At 47.2% G+C, this 26,918-nt stretch overlaps 1 pseudogene across 1 annotated transcript; it reads right to left on the bottom strand.

Moving 5' to 3' along the window:
* Nucleotides 1–1,385: 1,385 nt before the first annotated feature.
* LOC146337878 (gilatoxin-like) lies at nucleotides 1,386–14,739 on the bottom strand (annotated as a pseudogene). The gene is made up of 5 exons (XR_014785115.1): nucleotides 14,688–14,739; nucleotides 8,988–9,141; nucleotides 6,345–6,619; nucleotides 4,894–5,033; nucleotides 1,386–2,463 (listed from the first exon to the last, which is right to left on the bottom strand). The product of XR_014785115.1 is annotated as a gilatoxin-like (transcript).
* Nucleotides 14,740–26,918: the final 12,179 nt, after the last annotated feature.

Genomic DNA, 26,918 nt, shown 5'->3' with positions numbered 1-26,918 from the left:
CCCAATAACCACATCCAATTTGCCCTGGCCCATAGATCTTACATTCCAGGTTCCTATGGTGTGTGTGCCAACAGGATGCTCTGGAGTGGGCTGGTCCATGAAGTCACGAAGAGTCGGAAGTGACTGAACGAATAAACAACAACATGGTGTGTTGATCTTTAGAACATCGGATTCATCGTTCACCACCAGCACCATCGGCTGCTAGCTGTCCTTTCGGCTTTGAGCTAGCTCCGACATCACATCTGGGGCTAGTTGAACTTATCCTCTGTTCCTCCCCAGTAGCATTTTGACCATCTTCCGACCTGGGAGTCCCATCTTCCAATGGTATACCGACATATCTCTGGTTGTACTGATCCATTTAGTTTTCATGGCAAGAATACTGGGGTGGGTTGCCATTTCCTTCCCCAGGGATCGTATTTAGTCTGACCTCTCTGACCTTCCCATCTTGGGTGTCCCTTCACGGTTTAGCTCATGATGTCATTGAGGTGCTCAAGCTCCAGCACCACGACAAAGTAACGATCTCCTTTGCTGGAGGACAACGATAATAGTATTTGCATACTCCCAAACATGCATACAGTGCATAGCACGTCCATTGTAATTGGGGTTTCCTTCTGTATTGGGAAAGAGCTGTACGGTCCTTTCCGCTCTGGCAAAAGTGCAGCAATCAAATAATTTTGCAGAATGTGGAAACTAAAGCCTGCTCTCGACACAGGCAGCAGAATGAGGCCATAGACGCCCCAGGTAGTAAAGTGATCTGTGCCACTTCAGAGCATAGGTAGGGGGTGCCACTTCTGCCTTTATGTAAAACATCCTCAGCCAAAAAAAACCAAACCCAACATCAGGAAAGCCATGATGCATCAGCCCAAGGCTCCATCTAGTCCAGCATTCTGGTCACACAGTGGCTGACCAGCTGTCAGTGGGAAACCCACAAGCAGGACATGAGCACAAGAGCACCCTCCCACCCATGTTCCCCAGCAACCGGTGTACATAAGCATAATGCCTCTGATACTGGAGGTAGCATCAGGACTAGTAGCCACATAATGGAGGAAGGTAGTGGCTTAGCCTGCCGTCTGCTGTCCTAGTTTTCAAATTCTCAGAGAGTCTCCCAGTGCCACCTAGGAGGGCATTCAGACTTGCCCTGCTGACTTCAGGATCAACGCCCCAGAGCTAAGCCCTCCTCTCCATGAATAACTCCTGAGAGAAAGGGCTGGCCCTCTGCTCTGGTGTATGGAAGGTGACTAATCAGCCATTCTTCCTTCATCAAGCTTCTATTTTTAAAGATAAGATCAAGCCCCACAGGGATTGACACTGGTAGAGGGGAAAGGCCCTATATTCAATTGCCAGTACTGTCAAACACACACAATAAGAAAACAAGAGATAGATACTTGAAGTATTTATTTATTTATTTATTTCACTTCTATATTACCCTATAGCTGAAATTATGAGATTTTAGAAATGATGGAGTCTTTTATTTTACTTTCCCATTTGTTAGCTTTCAGAGCTGGGAATTCACACAGAAACCATTGGGAAATCAGAAGCTTCCTCATGCTTAGGTAGGAAATGGCCATCCTGAGATTCTTGTTATACATGAGCAAGACCATAAACCCATGCTCTTTCACTTGGGAATAGGTCTCTCATTCACTTTAGTGAGACTTACTATGAATTAAACATGCATCCTATCGGGATGTAAGGTTGCAATAATATGGAGCTTTTCTACACAAGCCTGTTAATTCTTGCTATCTACTTTGGTTTTGTCATAGAACTGAGATCCAAGCTCAACACAAAGGGATTTCCTATTCTGCTTTACCACTGCAAAACCTCTAGGTGGTGCTGTGCTATAGCAGAATTACGCAATTGCGCAACTACCAAAAAAAAAAAAATTCTTTTGCTTCCATTTTTGCCATTCTACATTCTATAGGAAAAAGCATTTCTTTTGCTTCCAGAAATAATACTCCATTTTCCCCATTCTCTTTTTTATGTGCTCTTAAAAACAGAAGTGAAACTGGAGGGTCATCACATTGTCTAAAGAATCTCTAAACCACCATGAGTAAGGAATGATGAGCACACAATAAATGCCTCATGTAGAAAAGCTCATCGTGTCTCACAGTCCCATCCTGTGCACATGTACTCCAAAGTGAGTCCCACTGTGTTCAGTGATTCTCAGTGCCAGGAAGAAATGTGCCTAGATTTGTGGCCTAAGGCATGATCAAAAAGAGCCATTGGGTAGTAGGTTCCCACCCCACGCCCCTCCATTGATGTGACTCAAGCAATTTCTACTGGTAAGCCGTTCTTGGAGGGACCAGGGCCATCTCTACTTTATTGAATAATACTCTGGATCCAGTTGAGATAGCTGTGGACCTTGGTATAGATGCCGGCTTCCCGTGGTAGAGCACAAGGGTATCCCCCTGTAGATACAATCCCCTGGAATTCTCCACCACAGAGGAGGGGTCCACCGGAATCACGCTATTGAGAGAACAGAACACACTATTAAATATAGTTATGGATTGGACAACGATAGTGACCTGGCTCAGATATAATGCTAACCCATGGTTTATTTCATCCTGGGTTGTCATGATGTGTGAACTCAGCCATGCTAACAAACCATGGTTGGTTAACTACAAACAATCCAGGAAGTAAACCCATGGTTTGGTGTTGGGTTGTGAAATCTAGGTTGCTTCAATCATGGATTATTGTTACGTGCGAACCCAGAACTGTGGGTTGTTCATCTCTTGTTTCTCCAGGCCACAGAGGGAGTAGGCAAGGGTGGTAAAAAACAAAAAACAAAACCCACTCTACATGCCAGTACTACAGTGCCACAAAGGCATTTGGGATTTAGGGAAGGAGTGGCGGTGGCAGAGGAAAACGAACATTGCAGGGTTTTTTATCCCTCCTGACCACCTTAGGGGGGGATTAAAATGTTTTTGGGGGTTTTTTGCAAACCTTGGGGTTCTCCCACACTGTTAATCCTTCACCCTCATGCCTGGATGATGCTGTTTTGGCTACATAAGAATTGACACTTGACTAATCTGTTTGCCACTAGTATATCACATTTTTCTTCTATGTTAGTCTGGTTTCAATTGTGGTGTACATATGTATGTGGAGTGAAGGAAGGTTAATACGCGACAAAATGTATAGTGTACATGTTTGCAGAAGGCATGATGCAACTCTGTGTAATGGACTGGAAATTGTCGTTACAATGGTTCATGAAGCTCTTTTCTTAACCATTTAGTAGTTGCCCTTCTCCCCTCCTTTCTCCAAAACAACCAGATTATATAGTCCAGCAATTTTCTAGATCCTGTTCAGGTTGTCTTAATAGCTATTGTTCAGTCTCTGCCTGAATACAACACCTTCTTGCCAGGTTTAGTACTCATAACCATGTCTATGCGTCTCTTTGGGACTGTGTCTTGTAACAGGAGAATGGTAGTGCCACAGTCAGGTCGCCAGGTGTCCTCCGTTCCAGAAGACAGTCCTCTACTTGAAGAGATGTCAGAGGACAGTCCTCTTTCTGAAGGTTTCCTCCGTTTGAATGGCTGCAGTCCAAGTCCTAAACATAAGGAACCATAAGAAGGGAGGGCAGCTGGGCCTCGAAGTTGCCCCTCCACAGTTAGCACCTGGGCAGCAGACTGAGCAGGCACACAGCTCACCTGGTCAGTCTTCCCCATTATAGTGAGATGTCCTTCTATTTAAATTATAGTTAGTATTTCCAAATTTGCATCTATACTATACATAGGTATAATGTATATTACTATGCTTTATGTACATTATGTATATTTCATTTATTTTCATTTATTACATTTCCATGACACACCATAGCTGAAGCTCTCTGGGCGGTTCACAAAAATTAAAGACCATTAAAATACACTATATATGTATAGCATTATTAAGCTGAAATATATACAATGCTACTATGCAATTAGCATAGTATACTAATTTACCTTATAGTGCACTACGCTACTTTGGCATGCACTATGCTATATTAGGCAGATTTTAATTTACATAGAATCATAGAATAGTAGTGTTGGAAGGGGCCTACAAGGCCATCGAGTCCAACCCCCTGCTCAATGCAGGAATCCAAGTCAGAGCATCCCTGACAGATGGCTGTCCAGCTTCCTCTTGAATGCTTCCAGTGTGGGAGAGTCACCACCTTTCTAGGTAATTGGTTCCATTGTTGTATTGCCCTAACAGTCAGGAAGTTTTTCCTGATGTTCAGCTGGAATCTGGCTTCCTGTCACTTGAGCCCATTATTCCGTGTCCTGCACTCTGGGATGATCGAGAAGAGATCCTGGCCTTCCTCTCTGTGACAACCTTTCAAGTACTTGAAGAGCACTATCCTATCTCCCCTTAGTCTTCTCTTCTCAAGGCTAAACATGCCCAGTTCTTTCAGTCTCTCCTCATAGGGCTTTGTTTCCAGTCCCCGATCATCTTTGCTGCCCTCCACTGAACCCTCTCCAGTTTGTCTGCATCCTTCTTAAAATGTGGTGCCCAGAACTCGACGCAGTACTCCAGAGGAGGCCTAACCAGTGCTGAGTAGAGGGGAACTAGTACTTCCCGGGATTTGGAAGTGATGCTTCTATGAATGCAGCCCAAAATAGCATTGGATTTTTTTGCAGCCATATCACATTGTTGGCTCATATTCAGCTTGTGATCGACAACAATTCCAAGATCATATACAGTAGCACATGCCCATTGGTGTCATCTTTGCCTCATTTGCGGAGATGCATTTTATTGTTATTGTTAATGCAGAAGGGCTAGGCCTGGGCCACTGTAGCTTAGCTAGAATTTGGGCTTCAAGAAGGAATCACCAGCTCAACGTCTTGGCCTGCTTTGCTCTCATGTCTCTGGGAGCCGACCGCCCTTCCTACGGAATCCTGCCCACATGGGTAAGCTCCTTACCTTGCATGAATCTTTGCCTCCTGCCCAGATTCCTGCACATAACTTCCTGTTAGACCTTCTCCACTACCGGTAAGCAACACGACACCTGTGATTATCGAATAGTTCGATGTCAACACAATGAGGAAAAGCTGGAAAAGTCTCTGAAAACCAAAGAAAGGACAAGGTGGTCTAGCAAGATGTTTGCAAGGGATCGATTCTGCTGTGTCTGGGAGGAGCTGTGTGAAAAAATCTGGCGACGTGAAATGCCACTTCCAGGATGGTTAGGGACTTCGAGCAAGGCCTGTCAAATGGGCCAACTGAACCTGCAAGAGGAAAGATGTGCAGCCCAGAACCCTTCCTGTGCTTTCACCTGTGTGTTCAGGTGCCCTGTGCAAAGAGTACCTTGTTGGAGAACTGGGGCCTTTGCCTGTTTTGGTGAAATGACAAATGCCTGACCTATTCTGGTGGCCCGGTGTCCTTCTTTACAGAGGGCAGTCCTCCATTTCAAGGTGTTCCCTCTTTGAAGGGCTGTCCAGTCCAAGTCTGGTTCAAAGATAAAGAACCCTAAGAAGCGGGAGCCAGAAGGGGCCCTGGAGTTGCCTATCAACTATTAACATCTGGACAGCAGACTGAGCAAGGCACACAGGTCACTTAGTCACAATCTTCCCCATTATCATGTGATATATTGTGCTCCTATATAAATTACAATAATTCTTTCTAAATACGGTCCTATACATATACACTGGCATGTGCGAATTTAATGCAGATCGTGTCCTCTTATTTCATTGTCGGTGATGCGTTTCCCCTTTTTGTCAATGCGCATGGCGCTACCCTCATGATTTCGCCATCCTGTAGAGCTGGCCATGAATGTTTTGATTTGGGGCTGAAAAGAAAGCAAGGTCTTATACAATTATAAGATCACCGGTGTGTGTGCGTGTGCGTGCGCGACGCGCGCACGAGAGAGAGAGAGTGTACCTGCTCACCTGTCAGCTTGGCTCCTGTATATTGGGCCCAGTGTGAACATGTCTCCTTTGCGCCCGTGATATTAGCGAGCTGGGGTCTTCATTATGGTAGCACTGGGCACCAAGGTTCACATGGAGACCTCTACTGGTGCCTGCCAGGCTCCCTGCCCCTCCTGGCTTTTATTTCATTGTTTACAGTTTTTAAACATGAAACAAGGCTGCTATGCTGCAGCGTGAAGGGCTGCCCGCAACACCACCTTGACTGGGGTTCAAAAGCGTGGATTTGTGTTTTGCAGTCTCCCCAAATTCCAAAGGTGCCCACCAACCCAAAGCCCTTGGGACCCCTTGGGTGAGGCAAAGGCAACGCCTCAGAAAGTTCTTTCCACATCCATGGGGCAGCAATCATCCAACCCACCCATTTCTAACACCACGCAGTGAGGCCCTCAGCCTGGTCTGGGTTCTGGCAAAGGCCTCATTGTGCAGACAACCATGTGTAGCCGTGGTTCTTACCGTTAGGAGATGTCATTGTGCCCCAACCCATTACAGTGCAATTTGTTCCCGCAGAGGCAGTGGTGTTGGGCAGGCTGAGGGGGGAAATGCGCTCATTGTAGTCAACAGGGCTGTTCAATTTGATCAGCATGATGTCAGTACTCATGGAGCAGGTGCTCTCTGAAGTGGTGCTGTTGGTATCAGGGTAGCATATTTTTTTCTCATCGACTCTCCACTGTTCATCCCCTCTTGGCATGTCTCTGTTGTGCACTCCAAGACCTATCTGGACTTCGTCACTACAAGAATCACAGCAAAGAGCTCAGAGGTCTCTCAATGCAAGGCCCAGATGGGCAAGTTGACGACATTATCGCTTGCAACGGACATTTGTCCTGGCCTCTGGCCTGGAGGTGGTGCCATGGGACTAGGGGTGTACGAAACCCTGCTTACCTGGCTCCGCCGGGTTCCACAGGTGGGGGGAGGCGATCCGTTCCTCCCGCCCAGAATCCTGCCCGGCCGGCTCTGCTCCGCGGCCAGGCCGCAGAGCCGCCGGCCGGGCCAACCCACAGTGGGGCCTCCAGCTGCTGCCAGGCTGGTGCGGACGCAAATAGCGTCCTGAGTAGGGGACGCCATTTGCGTACCTATGGTAGCCCGTGATAAACGCAAATGGCGTCCCCTACGCCATTTGCATTCCTCTTTTATCCGTGATAGGCTACGTAAATATTTACGTAGCCTATCACGGGCTACCATAGGGACGCAAATGGCATCCCCTACTCAGGATGCCATTTGCGTCCGCACCAGCCCGGCAGCAGCCAGAGCCGCCGCCTCTGCCTCCGCCGCCAGAGCTGAAGCCGCAGCCGGAGCCGCAGCCAGGTAGACTCCGTTTCGCGGGGTGGAGGGACAGTGGGCTCCGTTCTACCACGGATTCCGGGGGGCCGAATTCACTGGAATTCGGCCCCCCTGGGATCCGTGGCGGAATTCTCTAACATCCCTACATGGGACTCACTGCTGAGCATGGCTGTCAATCTCCCCCTAAATCAGGGGTGGGGAACCTCAGACTCAAGGGCCAAATCTGGCCCTCCAGAGGTCCCACTCTGGCACTCAGGGATTCCCCAGAAGGCCACCTGCCCTTTCCTTTCACCGCCAATTTGTTGGGGTTTTCCTGGCTTTTGTGCAGTTTTCCTCTCATTTTGAAAGGCTGAAACGCCCCCCCTAAGGCTTAGTTACCGGCGGTAAGAGCTCAAAGCTAGAACGGGTTAATTTTCAGGGATAACCTCGGCTCCACCCCATCCCCTTTGGTCCATCCCCCTTTGCTTTTGGCGCTGTGAACCACCAGAATGGGGCCCCAAGAGCTTCTCTGAAATTGCGTTTGGCTGGCAGGCTGAAAGAATTTCGCCACTCCTGTCGTAAAAAGATGTCAACTTAACTGCTAAAGATAGAACGTTTGGGGCAATTTTTTTCTAGTGCTCTGCAGGGATCCCCCAGCCCTCTTCAGGGGCTGATTTGTAGCTTCCAAGTTGGTCCCAATCCACCTAGACCCTGTCCAGATCCAGGTTGACCTGCTTTGGCCTCTGGATCCGAATCAAGATCTGGACAACGGAAGCGGGCCCTCAGCCCAGCCGTGCGACCACCCCGCACCCAATCACACGCGCCCCCTGTTCCTCCTTACATGGACCGATCCAGAGCGCCTGCGGCCGTCACTGTCTTGGAGGGAGTTGCCATGTTCTTTAAAAATGGCAACTCTTCTTCTTCCATTAATGAAATCATAGAATAGTAGGGTTGGAAGGGGCCTATAAGACCATCAGGTCCAACTCCCTGCTCAATGCAGGAGTCCAAGTCAAAGCATCCCTGACAGATGACTGTCCAGCTTCCTCTTGAATGCCTCCAGTGTGGGAGAGTCACCACCTCTCTAGGTCATTGGTTCCATTGTTGTATTGCCCTAACAGTCAGGACGTTTTTCCTGATGTTCAGCCAGAATCTGGCTTCCTGGAACTTGAGCCCATTATTCTGTGTCCTGCACTCTGGGATGATCGAGAAGAGATCCTGGCCTCCCTCTCTGTGACAGCCTTTCAAGTACCTGAAGAGAGCTATCCTGTCTCCCCTCAGTCTTGCATCGCTTGCGGCTGTAAAGGGACCATCTATGCAATGTTACAGGCAGGTCCAGGTAAGGAGGAGGGGGCTTGCGCAGCTGGTGGGCGGCTGCCTGGATTGGGCCAAAGCAGCCCGGAGCACTTTGGGTCGATTCCAACCAACTTCGGGTGGCTTGGCCCAATCTGGACCTGCTCCAGAACTTGACCACTTAGGTCCAAATCACAGTGATCTGCTTCGGGATTCGGACCAAAGTGTTGCACAGCCCTAGCGACTTCTTATGGGAAAGTGACATCAGAACTGTTGACCCATGTAACTGGTCTGGGAAAGCCCCTAACAGCGGGACCGTGCATTCCTGTAGTGAGCCTGCCCTGGATTCATACTTGGAAAAGTTGTACAGAAATGTACTTCGATGTAACTTTTCCACATGAAAAAGCAAAGAGTGGCACTCAAGGGGGGTGGGGGGGATCCCTTCAAAATACATGCCATGATCGCTAAAGGAAAGATTGAACCTGAAGCATTTCCCAAGATCTGGAATCGGATTCCAAACATGTTCGCTGGCACTGTAACACTCCTCACCTGATGAAGCAATGAGCAGTGCTGACCACCCAGTCATGATTGAGCAATACTACAGAGCACATGTGTTCTCCGGAGGAATAGAGCAGTCCGAGCCAAGGATGCCCAGTCTCGTCGCATTCCTGGCCTCCAACGATCCGCTTACGGGATGCTGACACTGCAACACAGACCAAGGATACTTACTGTCCAACGGAGAGGGGTGCCAATGCTCTAAAGCAGAGTATTTCAGTACCTCCAAAATCACTCCCCCAAATAACTCAAGGAGATGGGCAGAGAGATATTTCTCATATGGGTTTCCTGTGTGATCGTTTGGTGTTGAAAAACACAGATAAATGTAATACCTGCCTTTAGTGATTAAGGGCACAGTCCTATGCATGTTCAGACAGAAAAAAAAGTCCTACAACTCCCAGCCCACCCCAGCCAGCCAGGTAGGACTTTTTTCTGCAGAGGATTGTGCCCTTAAGAGCTTCAACTCAGAAAGCAAAATAGCCATGTTGGCCATAAGCAAAATTCCAAAATTCATATTACTGGAGGGGGGGAACTCTCAGAGAATCAAGTCCCATCTTCTGGTGGTATAAAATCCCCTTCTTCCAGTTCAAATTCTCACTGTTGAATGGCTACTCAATTTGGTATTGTCCAAATGACACACACAAAAAAACAAATGTAGCTATGTTGGTCATATGCAAAATCCAAAAAACGTATTAGTGTAATATGTTTATTTAGTGAATGTTTTTTGTTGAGTACAAAACCTTTACTAGGCAAACCAAGAACTGTATAAGCTTTTGAGATCTCCAGATCTGGCCAGGTATTCCAAAGAGCAGGGGGTGGGGTGGGGGGAGAAGAAACCCTTAATTGATGTTGAAGTCATGTTGTTTGCATCTGAGCGGACGTTATTTGGGGCGAAGAAGTTTTTTTGTACATTTTTGGTGATCTTTTGGTTGGCCTAATAAAGACATAACACCCATGGATGTCAAAACTCAAATGCCCTATTTGAAAGTCCAGTTCAGGAGCAGGGTCAATTGTGCCAGCAGGCTGAAGAGACTTGCTTCAAGTGGCACCATAAGGCGGGGTGGGGGGAGGAATGACTGTCTGACTGGTGCTGTGCAGCAAGCGGGTCACTGGGAGATGGGGATGCCACTTCTTCTTTGCTTCATGAAGCAAAAAGCACAGGCTCCATGAGAAGTCCCACATGAGCATTTGAAATGTGTTTCAGCTAGCACTGTGCTGAACTTTTCAAATTATTAATTCTCGACCATCTGTTGTGTTGTTGTTGTTGTTCAGTCGTTCAGTCGTGTCCGACTCTTCGTGACCCCATGGACCATAGCACGCCAGGCCTTCCTGTCCTGCGCTCTCTCCCGGAGTGTGCTCAAGTTCATATTCATTGCATCGGTGATGCTATCTAGCCATCTCATCCTCTGCTGTCCCCTTCTCCTTTTGCCTTCAGTCTTTCCCAGCATCAGGGTCCTTTCCAGAGAGTTTTCTCTTCGCATTAGGTGGCCAAAGTATTTGAGCTTCAGCTTCAGTATCTGTCCTTCCAATGAGCACTCAGGGTTGATTTCCTTTAGGATTGACTGATTTGACCTCCTTGCAGTCCAGGGGACTCGTAAGAGTCTTCTCCAGCACCACAGTTCGAAAGCATCAATTCTTCGGCGCTCAGCCTTCCTTATAGTCCAGCTCTCACAGCCATACGTTACTACTGGGAAAACCATAGCTTTGATTAGACAGACCTTTGTCAGCAAGGTGATGTCTCTGCTTCTTACTATGCTGTCTAGGTTTGCCATAGCTTTCCTCCCAAGGAGCAAGCGTCTTTTAATTTCATGGCTACAGTCACCGTCTGCGGTGATCTTGGAGCCCAAGAAAGTAAAATCTGTCACTGCTTCCATTTCTTCCCCTTCCATATGCCAGGAAGTGATGGGGCCAGATGCCATGATCTTCGTTTTTTTAATGTTGAGTTTCAAACCAGCTTTTGCACTCTCCTCTTTCACCCTCAACAAGAGGCTCTTGAGATCCTCTTCGCTTTCTGCCATTAGGGTGGTATCGTCTGCATATCGGAGGTAGTTGATAATTCTCCCAGCAATCTTAATTCCGACCTGTGATTCATCCAACCCGGCGTTTCTCATGATGTACTCTGCATATGAGTTAAATAAGCAGGGTGACAATATGCAGCCTTGTCGTACTCCTTTCCCAATTTTGAACCACTCGGTTGTTCCATGTCTGGTTCTTACTGTTGCTTCTTGACCCTCGTACAGGTTTCTCAGGAGACAGGTAAGGTGGTCTGGTACTCCCATCACTTTAAGAATTTGCCACAGTTTGTTGTGATCCACACAATCAAAGGCTTTAGCGTAGTCAATGAAGCAGAAATAGACATTTTTCTGGAATTCTCTTGCTTTCTCCATGATGCAGCGAATGTTGGCGATTTGATCTCTAGTTCCTCTGCCTCTTCAAAACCCAGCTTGTACTTCCGGTAGTTCTCGGTTCGCATACTGCTGAAGCCTAGCTTGTAGGACTTTGAGCATAACCTTGCTGGCATGTGAAATGAGCGCAATTGTGCGGTAGTTTGAACACTCTTTGGCGTTGCCCTTCTTTGGAATTGGAATGTAAACTGACCTTTTCCAGTCTTGTGGCCACTGTTGAGTGTTCCAAATTTGTTGGCATATTGAATGCAGCACTTTAACAGCATCATCTTTTAGGATTTGAAATAGCTCAGCTGGAAGACTGTCATCTCCACTAGCTTTGTTGTTAGTAATGCTTCCTAAGGCCCACTTGACTTCACTCTCGAGGATGTCCGGCTCAAGTTCAGTGACCGCACTATCATGGCTATCAGGGACATTCAGATCTTTCCTGTATAGTTCTTCTGTGTATTCTTTCCACCTCTTCTTAATCTCATCTGCATCTGTTAGGTCCCTGCCTTCTTTGTCCTTGATCATGCCCGTCTTTGCACAAAACGTTCCCTTGAGATCTCCGATTTTCTTGAAGAGATCTCTAGTCTTTCCCATTCTGTTGTTTTCCTCGATTTCTTTGCATTGTTCATTTAAAAAGGCCTTCTTGTCTCTCCTTGCTATTCTCTGGAACTCTGCATTCAGTTGGATGTATCTTCCCCTTTCTCCCTTGCTTTTCGCTTCCCTTCTTTCCTCAGCTACTTGTAAAGCCTCCTCAGACAGCCACTTGGCTTTCTTGCATTTCTTTTTCTTTGGGATGGATTTCGTTGCTGCCTCCTGAACAATGTTACGGACCTCCGTCCATAGTTCCTCAGGCACTCTGTCTATCAGGTCTAATCCCTGAAATCTATTCCTCACCTCCACTGTATATTCATAAGGGATATGATTTAGGTCATACCTGAATGGTTTAGTGGTTTTCCCTACGTTCTTCAATTTAAGCCGGAATTTTGCAACAAGAAGCTCATGATCTGAGCTACAGTCAGCTCCAGGTCTTGTTTTTACTGACTGTATAGAGCTTCTCCATCTTTGGCTGCAAAGGACATAATCAATCTGATTTCGATATTGACCATCTGGTGACGTCCATGTGTAGAGTCGCCTCTTGTGCTGTTGGAAAAAAGTGTTTGCTATGATCAGCGTGTTCTCTTGGCAAAACTCTATTAGCTTTTGTCCTCCTTCATTTTGTACACCAAGGCCATGCCTGCCTGTTATCCTGGTGATTTCTTGACTTCCTACTTTAGCATTCCAATCCCCTATGATGAAGAGGACATCTTTTTTTGGTGTTAGTTCTAGAAGGTGTTGTAGGTCTTCATAGAACCGATCAACCTCAGCTTCTTCGGCCTCAGTGGTTGGGGCATAGACTTGAATTACTGTGATGTTGAATGGTTTGCCTTGGATTCGTACTGAGATCATTCTATCGTTTTTGAGATTGTACCCCAGTACTGCTTTTCCCACCCTTTTATTGACTATGAGTGCTACTCCATTTCTTCTAAGGGATTCTTGCCCACAGTAGTAGATATAATGGTCACCTGAATTAAATTTGCTCATGCTTGTCCATTTTAGTTCGCTGATTCCCAAGATGTCGATGTTCAATCTTGCCATCTCATGTTTGACCACCTCCAGCTTACCTTGATTCATTGATCTGACATTCCAGGTTCCTAAACAATATTGTTCTTTACAGCATCAGATTTTCTTTTCACCACCAGACACATCCACAGCTGAGTGTCCTTTTGGCTTTGGCCCAGCCGCTTCACTCTTTCTGGCGCTACTTGGAAATACCCTCTGCTCTTCCCCAGTAGTATATTGGACACCTTCCGACCTGAGGGGCTCATCTTCCGGCGTCATATCTTTTAGCCTTGTGATACGTTCCATGGGGTTTTCTTGGCCAGAATACTGGAGTGGGTTGCCATTTCCTTCTCCAGTGGACCACATTTTGTCAGAACTGTCTGCCATGACCTGTCCATCTTGGGTGGCCCTGCACGGCATACCTTATGGCTTCACTGAGTTACGCAAGCCCCTTCGCCACAACAAGGCAGTGATCCATGAAGGGGCATCTGTTGTGGGAGAGGGGCAAAAAGAAACAGCACCCGAAAACTGTGGGAAGGGGTGAGAATGTTGGAGACATTTCTCTGGGTGCAGGGCTTCCTCAGAACATAAGAAGAGCCATGCTGGATCAGACCAAGGGCCCATCTAGTCCAGCATTCTGTTCATGCAGTGGCCAACCAGCTGCTTGTGGAAAACCCACAAGCAGGAGATGAGAGAAATGGCACCCTCCTGCCCATGCTGGAGATAGGCATACTTCCTCTGATGCTTACTCATAGTTCATGAGCAACAGCACCTGCCCGCCCATGTTCCCCAGCAACTGCTGCACATAGGCATGCTGCCTCTGATACTTACTGATAGGTACCTTAGTGTAAGGGGGTGGCTGAGGTCTTCGTCTGTGCTCTTTCTTTCGCCACCTCCCACCCTCCAGCCCTCCGTTCCGTCCTTGCAGCCTCTCTGGCTGCTGGAGCTTCTTGGAAAGCTCCCTAGAGGACTTAGCCAGGAATTCCTCCCTTGGGCTTCTCAGTGCTGCTGCCTCTAAGTGCCTGAGAGCTGAGACAGGAGTTGTCATTGTCATTGTGGTTAAAAGGGCTTTTAGTAACAAGAAAGCATGACCGAAATGCCCCTCTCGGCTTTCAGGCACTCTGTAGGCAGCAGCACAGGGAAGCCTGAGGGAAGAAGTCCTGGTTAGTCCTCTGGGGGCTTTCCAAGGGTTTCTGCTCAAGCTGCCGGAGAGGTGGCAAGGACAGAACGCGTTGGGGGGATGGCAAAAGAAAGAGCACACTGCACACACACACCCTCTGCCACCCACCTGCAGTAAGGTCAGCACTGAAGCCAGCCACTCTGAAGAATTTCTCCAAAATGTTCAACATCCCAAGGAATGAGGCAGAGAAATGTCATCCTCTTTCGCAGGGAAATGAAGAGGTTGCGAAAGGGCAGGTTGGGTTTCGGCACAGCACTAGCTGCAGCACTACTATTACACATGTCGTGCACAACAGCCCATCTGCACGCAAAGAATATGCAAGGAAAGGAGCATCAGAATGTAACAGTCAGATGCAAATCTCTCCAGACAGTAGCATGGGTCACACACACAGACTCAGACACATACAGCTGCTACACAACTCTCACACATACAGTTGCAAGGGGAATAAAAAATGATGCATACAGAATGTCCCCCTGCCCTCCCAGGTTTGTGGTCACATCACATCAAAATGCTGGTTCTTACCAAAAGATGGCAGCAGCAACAGGAAGAAAGCCAACAATTTGGCGGGGTCCATAGCAGCAGATCTTCCTGGCCAAGTGTCCCTATGTACTTTCGAAGCGTGGAAGAAGTTCAGTGATGAAGACAACACTGAAAAAAACATACCTCTCAACTCCTTTTTTATATATGCCAGGAGTGGGGTTGTCACTCATCTCTGCCATTCTGGCACCACCTGTGAGAAGGTATACAATCACTTACTCCCAGTGCCTTAATTTTCCTACAGCCAAGCCTTCAGGAGAAACAGCATTGGTTAATCACACCTAATAGGTGGCTCTTGGCCTCTTGGTGACAGTTTTCTCCAGCTTCTTTTGGGTGGGTTTGAATAAACAGTCCCTACTTTATGGCCTGGGATCGAAATCGTTCCTCCTTTCACATTGTCTAACGTGGCCTGGCCATTTCCTAGGGGACAGCCATGCTGAATTTCTCAAAGATCAGTTGTGCAATGCACTGACAAGGCTTAAAAATTGACTTCACTTTAAACTACTACATGCACTCCATATTGATGGTCGGCATCTTCCACCCTCATAAAGAATGCTTTTAAGAGCTTTTCCAGAGGGAAGCTGTAGGATGGCTGAGGATTGGAGGCAACGTCATGTGTCGCAAAGACCTCAGACTGCTCTCCCTCTGCAAAGTCCATCATGTAGATTGGCTCCAGGCCATGGGGCAATCCATCCACACATCTCCTGAGGGACTGCAACTCCAGTTCCCAGCACTGTAATCCCTTCCACTACCCCACCCCCTAACAGACATAGCCACATCGTTGGCTGGCATAAGGTTGCTCTAGCACTGTCAGGTGCAGCTTTCACTGGTCTACACCACAAGGTTAGATTTCCCATACCTTCGGATATCTCATCTCTGGGATGCCATCAGCCCATCAAGCATTGCAGGTGCCACTAACCCCATCATGAGTTAGATACTCATGATGGGGTTAGTGGCACCTACAGTGGAGGATGACTGTTGAATTCAGATTCACCCTGCTCTAAAACTGTCCTGCACCTTTTTCAGAATATGCTCTGGGGCTGGCTGTTTTAACAGCCCATTCATCTTGTCAATCAATGCTTGGGGATGATGGGAAACATAGAACATGCATTGAGTCTTCCATCCATTGGCCCGTCCTTGCACTTCTGTGCCTGGATTTGACAGGCAGACTGGATTTGAATGGGTTTTCATGCCTTCCAGCCAGAAGATGTAAACACTGAATTGTGCTTTGCTAAGGACACAGATTCACCAACAAATAACCAGAAGAGGCATCTACCATTGCCAGTCAGGTACCGGCATGAATTGGGAAAGGGGGATCACATAATACTCCTGGCACCTCTGTCCGGGAATTTGGTTCCAAGTCATTTGTCCCAGTGGGGCTTTGGAGAGGGGCATTTGTTTCCCTTGTGGGTACGGTTCCCATGCTGCATCTCCTGTTGCCATTTCATCACATGAAAAGGAATGCCCCCCTTAAAGCCCATTCCCAAGTACCATAGCTCCCATGTGGCTTGATTTCTCTCAGGAGCAGAGGAAGCCACAGTGAACATTTCTTCCCCCTCTTCCTGTGTGGGCAGATGCTGCTCCAACCTTCAGCCGAGTGGTCTGCAGCCCACTTGCACACGCCTCAGTCATTTCTGAGGCATGCCCATGTACATGACCAATTGACACAATTATTTGCTGGATCAATGTATCCACCTGCTTTCCAGAGGTCTTTCCCCCATAAGGACAGGTACATCCACAAATCTCATCTTGTTTTCATTTTCAAAATGATGTTGTCCACCCCTTGTATACTGCTCATGAGTCTGTAATTATGCACACTGCATCAGATTACTGCCGTTGGCATAATGAATGCCATCAGCTCAGAATACCAACTGGATTTATCCTGCCCAGCACCAGACAGTGTGACTTGCTTTCTGGAGTCAATAGTGGCTGTATGCCACACCCTTCCAATTCCGTCGATGTACCAGGCTTTCACCATGGGCTTCCTGGTTATAGTGTGGGCTTTCCCTACCCTAATGATTCTCCCCTTTCTACTACAGGACCTTTCTTATACTTCTTCTCCAATGAGGGCTGGAGAGCTAACACCTGCTCGTGAAGAGCCTTCACTGTTGGAGGTCCTGCTTTCGCCCCTTCAGACATATACCATTTCCATCATGACTGTTAAGCGAAGGCTGGATAATTCCTCTTTTACCCAAGTTATTATAGTATCTCATTTCTACTACTGGCTTTTGACCCGTGAGTCTCTCTCAGTCTTGGCCAGAGCTCTGTATCATACAAGCAGCTGTTGCTCAATGGGAGTGGTCAGCTGCAATGTCCAGCTGCCACGTCATTCACTCCCACTCCCCTCATTTGCTTGCTCTTGCTCTTTCTGCAGCAGACTTTACTCAACCTCCTCTCTCTAGGCAGACACGCCATTTGAAAGAAAAGTTCTTCATGCGGGCTTTCTGCTAGGACATTCTTCTGCTGCTCAACTGGGCAAGATTCAAGCCAGGTGCAAATATGCTGCCGCGAAGAACCCATCGAGTCTAACAAATGTTCAACTTCGCTCTGTGAGGTTGGGGTCAGCAAGATTTAGCACCTTTTCAACAAACTGGTCCTCTACCACAAAACATAGTGATGGCCACCAATGTGGATGGCTTTAAAAAGAGGTTAGACAAATTCCTGGAGGAGAAGGCTATCAATGGCTACTAGTCCTGATGGCTATATTCTACCTCCAGTACCAGAGGCATTGTGCCTATATACACCTGTTGCTGGGGAACATGGGTGGGAGGGTGCTGTTGCACTTGCATTCATGTCCTGCTTGTGGGTTTCCCATCAACAGCCAGTTGGCCACTCTGTGAACAGAATGCTGGAATAGATGGACCCTTGGTCTGGTCCAGCAGGGTTCTTCTTATGTTCTTATGAAATCACTTATTGGCAAGACCCTGGGAAAGTAGCCAATAGGTCAGGGAATGTTGATACAGAAATAAGGAATAACAGCCACAGCCTTATTGTTCTACTCTGTACACACAGGAAGAAGGATACACTATTTATAACAATTGATTGGGTTGGCACATTTTACAACTCTGTTTTCACTTCCAATATAGATGCCCATCTCTGCCATTCTGGCACTACCTGTGAGAATGCCTACAATCAATTACTCCCAGTGCCTTAAATTTCCTACATTCAGGCCAACAGGAGAAACCCCACTGGTTACTCAAATGCAATAGGTGGCTCTTGGGCTGTTGGTGACAATTTCCTCTGGCTCGTTTTGGGTTGGGTTGGGTTGGGTTGGATAAATAATCCCCACTTTTTGGCCTGGGACCAGAACCTCTGCCTGTGGATCTAAATCCCTCCTCTCTTCCTATTGTCTAATCTGACCTGGCAATTTCCAGGTGACAGGCATGCTGAATTTCTCACAGATCTGTTGTCCAATGCACTGACCAAATTTAAAAAGTGACTTCACTTTAAGCCAATCCAGATGGGTCATTTAATGTGGAGGGAGAGCACATTAGGGTCATTCATGACAGATGACTATGTTGCCAATCCACAGCCACCCTGTAGCTTCCATGTGGAAAAGGCACATTTTCAGAAAGTCATTTTAGTGCGTTGTTTTTCTTAAATGGGGCTCCAGAGAGGTTTTGCTGCAGTGTGCCCCGTCCCCCACCTTATGTCCTGGGCGTGCCTATTTCTGTGATCTGGCTGTGACCTGGCAGTGACCTGGTCAAGGGGGGGCCCTTACCCTCTTCTCTCTTCTTGGACACACAGGCTTCTTCCCACCTAGCACTACTTTCCTTTCACAAGCATTTACCCTTTGAGAATCTGTAGGGTCTTCTTCCCATTGAGAAAATCAGCACTATGCTGTTTCAAGCCTTCACAGTAACGAACTAGCTATCTAGCCTCTTTTTCCTATTCACAATAGCACTGTTTCATGCACAATAGTGGAGTAGCTGGCTTATATGTTGGGGTCATCCAAGACAATAAAGAATATACAGCGGGGTAGGAGAGGGGACACAGCCAGTAGTGAGAGCCTGCAGCAGCAGTATTTCTGAAAACAAAAGAATACACAGAGGGAAAGGAGAGGGGGTGGCCAGTAGCAGGAGCATGGACAGGGCAGAGAACAAGCCTCTCTCATTCCCTGAGCAGCATCTCTGCTGTTGATGACATTGACTTCAGTTGGCAGGACTCTGCCCAGGCCTAAAGTAAGCAGTTTAAAGCGCTCCCATAGTTTAACTATGTGCTGTGTGAACAAGTGCTTCCTTCTCTCTGTCCTGAATCTCCCACCAATAAGCTTCAAGGGATGACCCCAAGTTCCAGTATTATGAGAGAGGGAGAAAAATGTCTCCTCCATCAAGTCTCCCCTTACAGTATTGTAAGTGTGGTCGCACCATAGATTTGTATCAGGGCAGTATAATACTGGCAGTTTTATTCTCAATTCCCTTCCTAATTCTGCCTAACATGGAGTCTGCGTTTTGTACAGCAGGCACACACTGGGCTGTTATTTTAATCCAGCTGCCCACCACAACCCCAAGATCTCTATCTTGTTTGGTCACTGCTACCTCAGGTCTCATCAGGTTATACCCGAAGTTGGGGAGTTTTGCCCCAGTGTGCATCACATTAACTTACTTACATTGAACCACATTTGCCATTTAGGGCTCCTTCACATGGAGCTTTTATCCTGCGATTGAAATTGCTCCTTCACGGACATTTGAGGGCTCTTTGCAATGACTCCGGGGCAATCTACATTACAACTTTAAACTGGTTTCAAACCTGTTTTTAGCAATTATGGCTACCAAATACAGGAATTCTGGGAATTGTAGCTCTAGGAAGAGGGGCCGCTTGGGCAGGGGACAGGGGTCTCTAGCAAAGAAATCTCAGTACCCTCATGAAACTGTAGGATCCCTTTAGATAAACAGGTTTGAAACTAGTTTAAAGTTGTAATGTAGATTGGTTCTCCGTGACCCTGCCGTGATCCTCCAGGGCGTCTCCTGCACTAAATGCCTTTTGTTCCATTTTTAAATGGATCACAGATAATAAGCTATCGCATTACCCCACTGTGTCCCGCTTCAGTTTCCCCTGTGAAAAGAGTAAAAGCAGCAAAAAGAGGAGCAAGATCAATGAAAGATAATGGAAGACTCAGATATGGGGAGAAGGAGAGGGGAAGGGGAGGGAGGAAAGGAAGAGCATGTAAAGGGAGTCAGCTGTGAACCTGCATTTAAAACAGAAGCAGAAAGCCCCATTTTAAATGCAGGATTTTAGGCTGGTGTAGAGATGCCCTTAGATGCCCATTCTCCCAGTTTGGAGAAGTCCCTTTGGAGCTCCTTACAATCAGTAGCGTACTGGCAAATTCAGAAGTGCAAGGTCCCTTCATGACAGTCACAGCCACACCCCCTCACAGCCACACCCCCTTCTAAGATTGCACAACCTTGAGTCTGTTTCCCGCCTCCCAGCAGAGCAGAGCAGAGCAGAGCAAGCTGCTCCACCTGGTCCAGGGACTACAGAAGCAAGCATGCTCCCAGAGAGCGAGCGACCAGAGCGCGCAAACAGGAGTTGGCCAGGGGAGTGCAGTGGTAGAAGAGACAAAGGAGACAAAGGAGACAGAGGCTAAGAGGTAAGTGGGCTGCAGGAAGCCCAGGGGACTGCCCTTTATCCTTCTGAGTGGCTGTGAGCTCACCAGGTGCTTCTGAGAGCTCGAACTGAATTGGGTGTGTGTGGCCTGAGTACTCCCAGCAGCTGAGTGGGCAGGAAGCTTCAGTCTGTTTCCCACCTCCCAGCTGAGCAGAGCAGAGCAAGCTACTCCAGCTGGTCCAGGGAGTACAGAAGCAAGCAAGCTCCCAGAGAGAGAGCGACCAGAGCGAGTGGACAGGGGGAGCAAACAGGAGTTGGCCAGGGGAGTTCGCCAGGGGAGGGCCCTAACATTTTTTTTCTTTTTTAACTAACTTTTTTCCATTTATTTGTCTTGTAACCCACACTTCCACACTAGTGGGACTCTGCTTTTAACCTCTACTGAGTCGAGGAGCAGGCACAGGCTAATCTAAAACAATCACAGAGCTAGACACTAAAAGGGAAAAGAGGCTATGGAAGGACAAGACTCTCCAGTGGTGGTGACTTGCAAGGTGTGTGCAATGTTTGTTTTCTTGCCTGAGAACAACATGACCTACACCTGCAACAAGTGCAAGTTGATCACCCTGCTGGAAGAAAAAGTAAGTGGACTGGAGCGGCGACTGTCGACCCTCTGGGGAATAAGAGAACACGAAGAGTTCCTGGACAGAATGGGGGAACTACAGCAGCAAAGGGAAGACCAGAAGCTTGAAGAGCAACAGCAAGCTGAGGCAGAAGTGGGAAATGCTGAGGTGAAGAAAAATGGAGTAGAGGATACTCCTTGGAAAAGGGTGACAGCTAGGAGAAGAAGAACTAGATGCCACTCTGCACCAGTGGAAGCAGTGGAGCTGTGGAACCGATTCCAGGTACTTGCGGATGAGACTGGAGGACAGCCTGCAGAGGAAGAATCACAGGCGAACCTACATGAGAGTGAGGAAGAGGCTGAAGGTCAGTCAAACAGAGGCGATGAAACCCAGGCCTACACCAAGAAGAAGAGAGAGTGGTAGTAGTGGGAGACTCCTTGCTGCGTGGGATCGATATCCAAGTATGTCGCGAAGACCCATGGACTCGCCAGGTATGTTGTCTCCCGGGAGGACGGATTAGAGATGTGACTGAAAGGTTGCCTGCACTCATAAAGCCCACTGACAGGTATCCCTTTCTTCTCATCCATGTGGGAACAAATGATACCGCCAAGCAGAGCTACGAAGAAATCACATCAGACTTTGAAGCTTTGGGAAGGAAACTCAAGAACTTTGGGGCCCAGATAGTTTTCTCATCCATCCTTCCAGTAGTTAGAAGAGGGATAGAAAGGGAATGAAAAATACTCCAGGTGAATGACTGGCTACAAAGGTGGTGCCGACGAGAGAAATTTGGATTCTGGGACCACGGGCTATACTTCCTGGAAGGTGGGCTGTTGGCAAGGGATGGGTTGCACCTCACAAAGGATGGGAAGAATGAGTTTGGCCACAGCATGAAGAACTTCATCAGGAGGGCTTTAAACTGAATCCTACGGGGAAGGGAGATGTAAAGTTGGGGGTAACAATGGACGTAGGCTCATGCACTGCAACGGAGGGAACTGTCAGGGTGGACACTGAGCCCATAGAATCCCAGAGTAGTTTTGATGCTGAGGAAGAGCAGTCACTCCTTCGGGAGAGGAGCACGCTCCTTTTTTCCCAGGACCAACAGCTGACGGAGCTTCCTCCCACCCACATTCCTAGTTTAGAAAGCAGTCCAGGGAGTGGCTCAGCACAAATAGCAGACTGGGGGGGATGCGCGGCGCAGATGCAGAGAGTGGCGCCAAATGGTTCGCGCTCAAAGAACGGTTGAGCCCAGAGGATCCAAGGGAAAAGGGGAGGGATTCTCCCTAGTCCTTATATTCAGGGGTCTGCCAGTAATTGCCCTTCAAACGGGGACCAACTGTTCTAACTTAGGGCATAGAGATGCTGCTGCTCAGATCTAGTTGCTACCTGTAGAGCTGTTAAGTTGTAAAAGAAGAATAAAGCTTTGAAAAGAATCCCTTTGTCTGTGTCTGGACTTGGCTACTGGATTAGACTGAGAGCCCTCCAAGGAGCCCTTGACAAGAACATCGCTAATAGCGCCCAATAATAGTCTTCAAACACATGTAGGAAGAAAGCCAGACTATGAAACACATGGTATTCCATGTCTATATACTAATGCCCAGAGTGTGGGAAACAAACAGAACGAACTTGAACTCTTAATACAAGAGGGGAATTATGACTTGATAGGTATAACTGAGACTTGGTGGGATGATTACCAAGACTGGAATACAGCTATTGAAGTATATAACTTGTTCAAAAAGAACAGGAGGAACAGAAAGGGAGGTGGGGTTGCACTGTATGTGAAAAATACATATCTCTGCACAGAAATACAGGAGGAGGAGCTTGGTAGCCCCATCGAGAGCATCTGGATCAAAATAAATGGAGCAAAGAATAAATGGAACCTGATGGTCGGAGTCTACTACCGGCTACCCAATCAAGGAGAAGACGAGGATGAAACTTTTGAAAAGCAAATAGCCAGAGTTTCAAGGAAGCATGATGTAGTAGTAATGGGGGACTTCAATTTCCCCGATATTTGTTGGGAAACACATTTTGTAAAACATGGCCCCTCCAGGAAATTCCTGACTTATGTGGCGGAAAGTAGAGGAAGGAACTAGAGGATCGGCTGTCCTTGACTTGATCCTAACCAACAGAGATGACTTAGTGGATAAAGTAGCAGTTACAGGAACTCTGAGGGAAAGCGACCATGTTGTACTTCAGTTCGTGGTTCTAAGGAAGCAAAAGCTGAGTGTAGTCAAACGCGTACCCTGGATTTTAGGAAAGCTGATTTTCATAAACTCAGAACAATGATCAGTAAAGTCCCATGGCAAGTGACGCTAATGAGAAAAGGAGTCCAAGATGGGTGGGAGCTTTTAAAAAAGGAAATTCTCAAGGCACAATTACAAACAATTCCAACAAGAAGAAAAGGTGGAAGACTACAGAAGAAGCCAATGTGGCTTCACAAAAAGCTTAGGGATGACCTGAAAACAGAAAAGGACACACATAGGAAATGGAAAGAAGGCCAAGTAACAAAGGAAGAGTACAGGTAGGTAGCACAGAATTGCAGGGATGGCGTCAGGAAGGCTAAAGCTGAGAACGAGCTGAGGTTAGCAAGGGATGCTAAAAACAACAAAAAGGCTTTCTTCAGCTACGTGCATAGTAAAAGGCAGAGGAAAGAAATGGTTATTCAGCTATTAAATAAGGATGGCAAAACGATAACAGATGACAAAGAAAAGGCAGAGGTGCGCAATTCCTACTTTGGCTCAGTCTTCTCCCAAAAGAGGGTCTATGACCCCCCTGGTAAAGGCGAAGTACAGGCTGAAGGGGCAGGATTGCAGCTTGAGATCAACAGGCACATGGTCAAGGAACACCTAATTACTTTGAACGAGTTCAAATCTCCAGGGTCAGATGAACTGCATCCTAGAGTCATAAAGGAACTGGCAGAAGAACTCTCAGAACCGCTGTCTAGTCTCTTTGAGAAATCATGGAGGACGGGTGAAGTGCCAGATGACTGAGGAGGGCTAATGTTGTCCCTATCTTCAAAAAGGGTAAAAAGGAGGAACCTGGGAACTACAGACCAGTCAGTCTGACATCAATCCCAGGGAAAATTCTGGAGCAGATCATAAAGCAATCCATCTGTAAGCACCTTGAAAACAATGCAGTGATTACTCGAAGCCAAAATGGATTTGTCAAGAACAAATCCTGCCAGAAGAATCTGATCTCATTTTTTGATCAAGTCACCTCCCGTGTGGACTGTGGGAATGCTGTACACATCATATACCTCGACTTCAGCAAAGCTTTCAACAAAGTGCCCCATGATATCCTGATGAGCAAACGAGCTCAAAGTGGGCTAGATGAAGCAACGATCCGGTGGATCCACAGTTGGCTACAGAATCGGACTCAAAGAGTGCTTATCAATGGGACCTTCTCAAACTGGGGAGAGGTAACGAGTGGGGTACCGCAGGGCTCAGTCCTGGGCCCAGTGCTCTTCCACATTTTTATTAATGACTTGGAGGAGGAGGTTCAGGGAATGCTGATCAAATTTGCAGATGACACAAAATTGGGCAGGATAGCTAATACGTTGGAAGACAGAAACAAAATTCAAAGTGATCTTGATAGACTGGAGTGCTGGGCAGAAAACAACAGAATGACATTTAATAGGGATAAATGCCAAGTTCTGCACCTAGGAAAAAGAAACCAAATGCACAGTTACAAGGTGGGGGATACGTGGCTCAACAACACTACAAGCGAGAAGGATCTTGGAATTGTTGTCGATCACAAGCTGAATATGAGCCAATAATGTGATGTGGCTGCAAAAAAGGCCAATGCTCTTTTGGGCTGCATTAATAGAAGCATAGCTTCCAAATCCCAGGAAGTACTAGTTCCCCTCTACTCAGCACTGGTTAGGCCTCTTCTGGAGTACTGTGTCCAGTTCTGGGCACCACACTTGAAGAAGGATGCAAACAAACTGGAGAGGGTTCAGAGGAGGGCAACAAAGATGATCAGGGGACTGGAAATAAAGCCCTATGAAGACAGACTGAAAGAACTGGGCATGTTTAGCCTTGAGAAGAGAAGACTGAGGGGAGATAGGATAGCGCTCTTCAAGGACTTGAAAGGTTGTCACAGAGAGGAAGGCCAGGATCTCTTCTCGATCATCCCAGAGTGCAGGACACGGAATAATGGGCTCCAGTGACAGGAAGCCAGATTCCGGCTGAACATCAGGAAAAATGTCCTGACTGTTAGAGCAATACGACAATGGAACCAATTACCTGGGGAGGTAGTAGGCTCTCCCACACTGGAGGCGTTCAAGATGAGGTTGGACAGCCATCTGTCAGGGATGCTCTGACTTGGATTCCTGCATTGAGCAGGGGGTTGGACTCGATGGCCTTGTAGGCCCCTTCCAACCCTACTATTCTATGATATACAGCCTGCAACTGGGATCCAAGAACAGTGCAGCTGAGAGTAAAGGGCAATCTACATTACAACTTTAAACTGGTTTCAAACCGGTTTATCTAAAGGGATCCTGCAGTTTCATGAGGATACTGAGAATTCTTTGCTAGAAACCCCTGTCCCTGCCCAAGCAGCCCCTCTTCCTGGAGCTACAATTCCCAGAATTCCTGTATTTGGTAGCCATAATCGCTAAAAACAGGTTTGAAACCAGTTTAAAGTTGTAATGTAGATTGCCCCTAAGGCAGTGGTATTTCAATTGGACGTCTGGGAACAATGCAGGGGTGTTAACATCTTTTTCACTCATTCACTCAAATGCAAACATTTTAGGTTTTCAAAATATGATACTCTATGGAAGCTTCATCCTGTCAACTCAGCCCTCCTGAACAGATCCCTTCTCATGTAAACAGCCCCCTTGCACACTCCCTTAGCACCCCCACATTACCCATTAGCCTTCCCTCTTTCATTATATCTCCCCCCTCCCCCTCCAACAGAAATGTCCACACACCCAGCTGGATTGAACTACACACACACACACACACACAGAGAGAGAGAGAGAGAGAGAGAGAGAGCAAGAGACAGCGTGCTGTAGTGGTAAATTTGGAAATGCAGGAGCTCATTGTGACAGTCTCCAAGGGCAGTCCAAAAATTTCAGGCAGCTGTGTCAATCCATATCAACAGACCAGTTCTAGGAGTTTTCATCTCCACCAGGAGCACATCTTTGGTAAAGCGAATAGGTCTTAATTGCCCATTCCAGACCATGTCATCCCAAATACTTTGCATTCCAACATGGAACAATATCATCCCCCCCACCCTCACAGCTACAGTGAGGATCACAGCTAAGCTCAGAGGGAACAGGGAATTCTGAGGGGGGTGGCAGATGACATCAGAGTCCCTGCTAATGAAAAAGTGCCAGGGCTGCATCCTGCAAGCCCTGCCTCCACTACACCACTGCTTATAATCCTTTTTGTCTTAAACACCATAAATAATTTGATGTCATCAGCAAACGTGGCCACTTCACTGCTCACTCCTAATTCCAGATTGTTTATGAAAAGCTGAAAAACATTTGTCCTTGTGGGACAGTATTTATATCCCTCCACTGAGAGAATTTACCATTTATTCCTACCCTCTGCTTTCTCTTCTTTAACCTACTGATCCATAAGAAGTCCTTTCCTCTTATTCCATGACTGCTAAGTTTGCTCATGAGTCTTTGGTGAGGGACTTCATCAAAAGCCTTTTGGAAGTCCAAGTACACCATGTCTACCTGATCACCCCTCTCTGCATATTTATTGATATTCTCAAAGAACTCTAAAAGGATAGTGAGATAGGACGTACCTTTGCAGCATCATAGAATCATAGAATAGTAGGGTTGGAAGGGGCCTACAAGGCCATCGAGTCCAGCCCCCTGCTCAATGCAGGCATCCAAGTCAGAGCATCTCTGACAGATGGCTGTCCAGCCTCATCTTCAATGCCTCCAGTGTGGGAGACCCCACTACCTCCCTAGGTAATTGGTTCAATTGTCATATTGCTCTAACAGTCAGGAGGTTTTTCCTGATGTTCAGCCAGAATCTGGCTTCCTGTCACTTGAGCCCATTATTCTGTGTCCTGCACTCTGAGATGATCGAGAAGAGAT

This window comes from Heloderma suspectum, chromosome 10, assembly GCF_057233095.1.
Source record: "Heloderma suspectum isolate Gila_16-S chromosome 10, 16-S_ref, whole genome shotgun sequence".
NCBI lineage: Eukaryota > Metazoa > Chordata > Lepidosauria > Squamata > Helodermatidae > Heloderma > Heloderma suspectum.
Note: the sequence above shows the minus strand (reverse complement) of the source record. Positions and strands in the feature narration are given on the sequence as shown.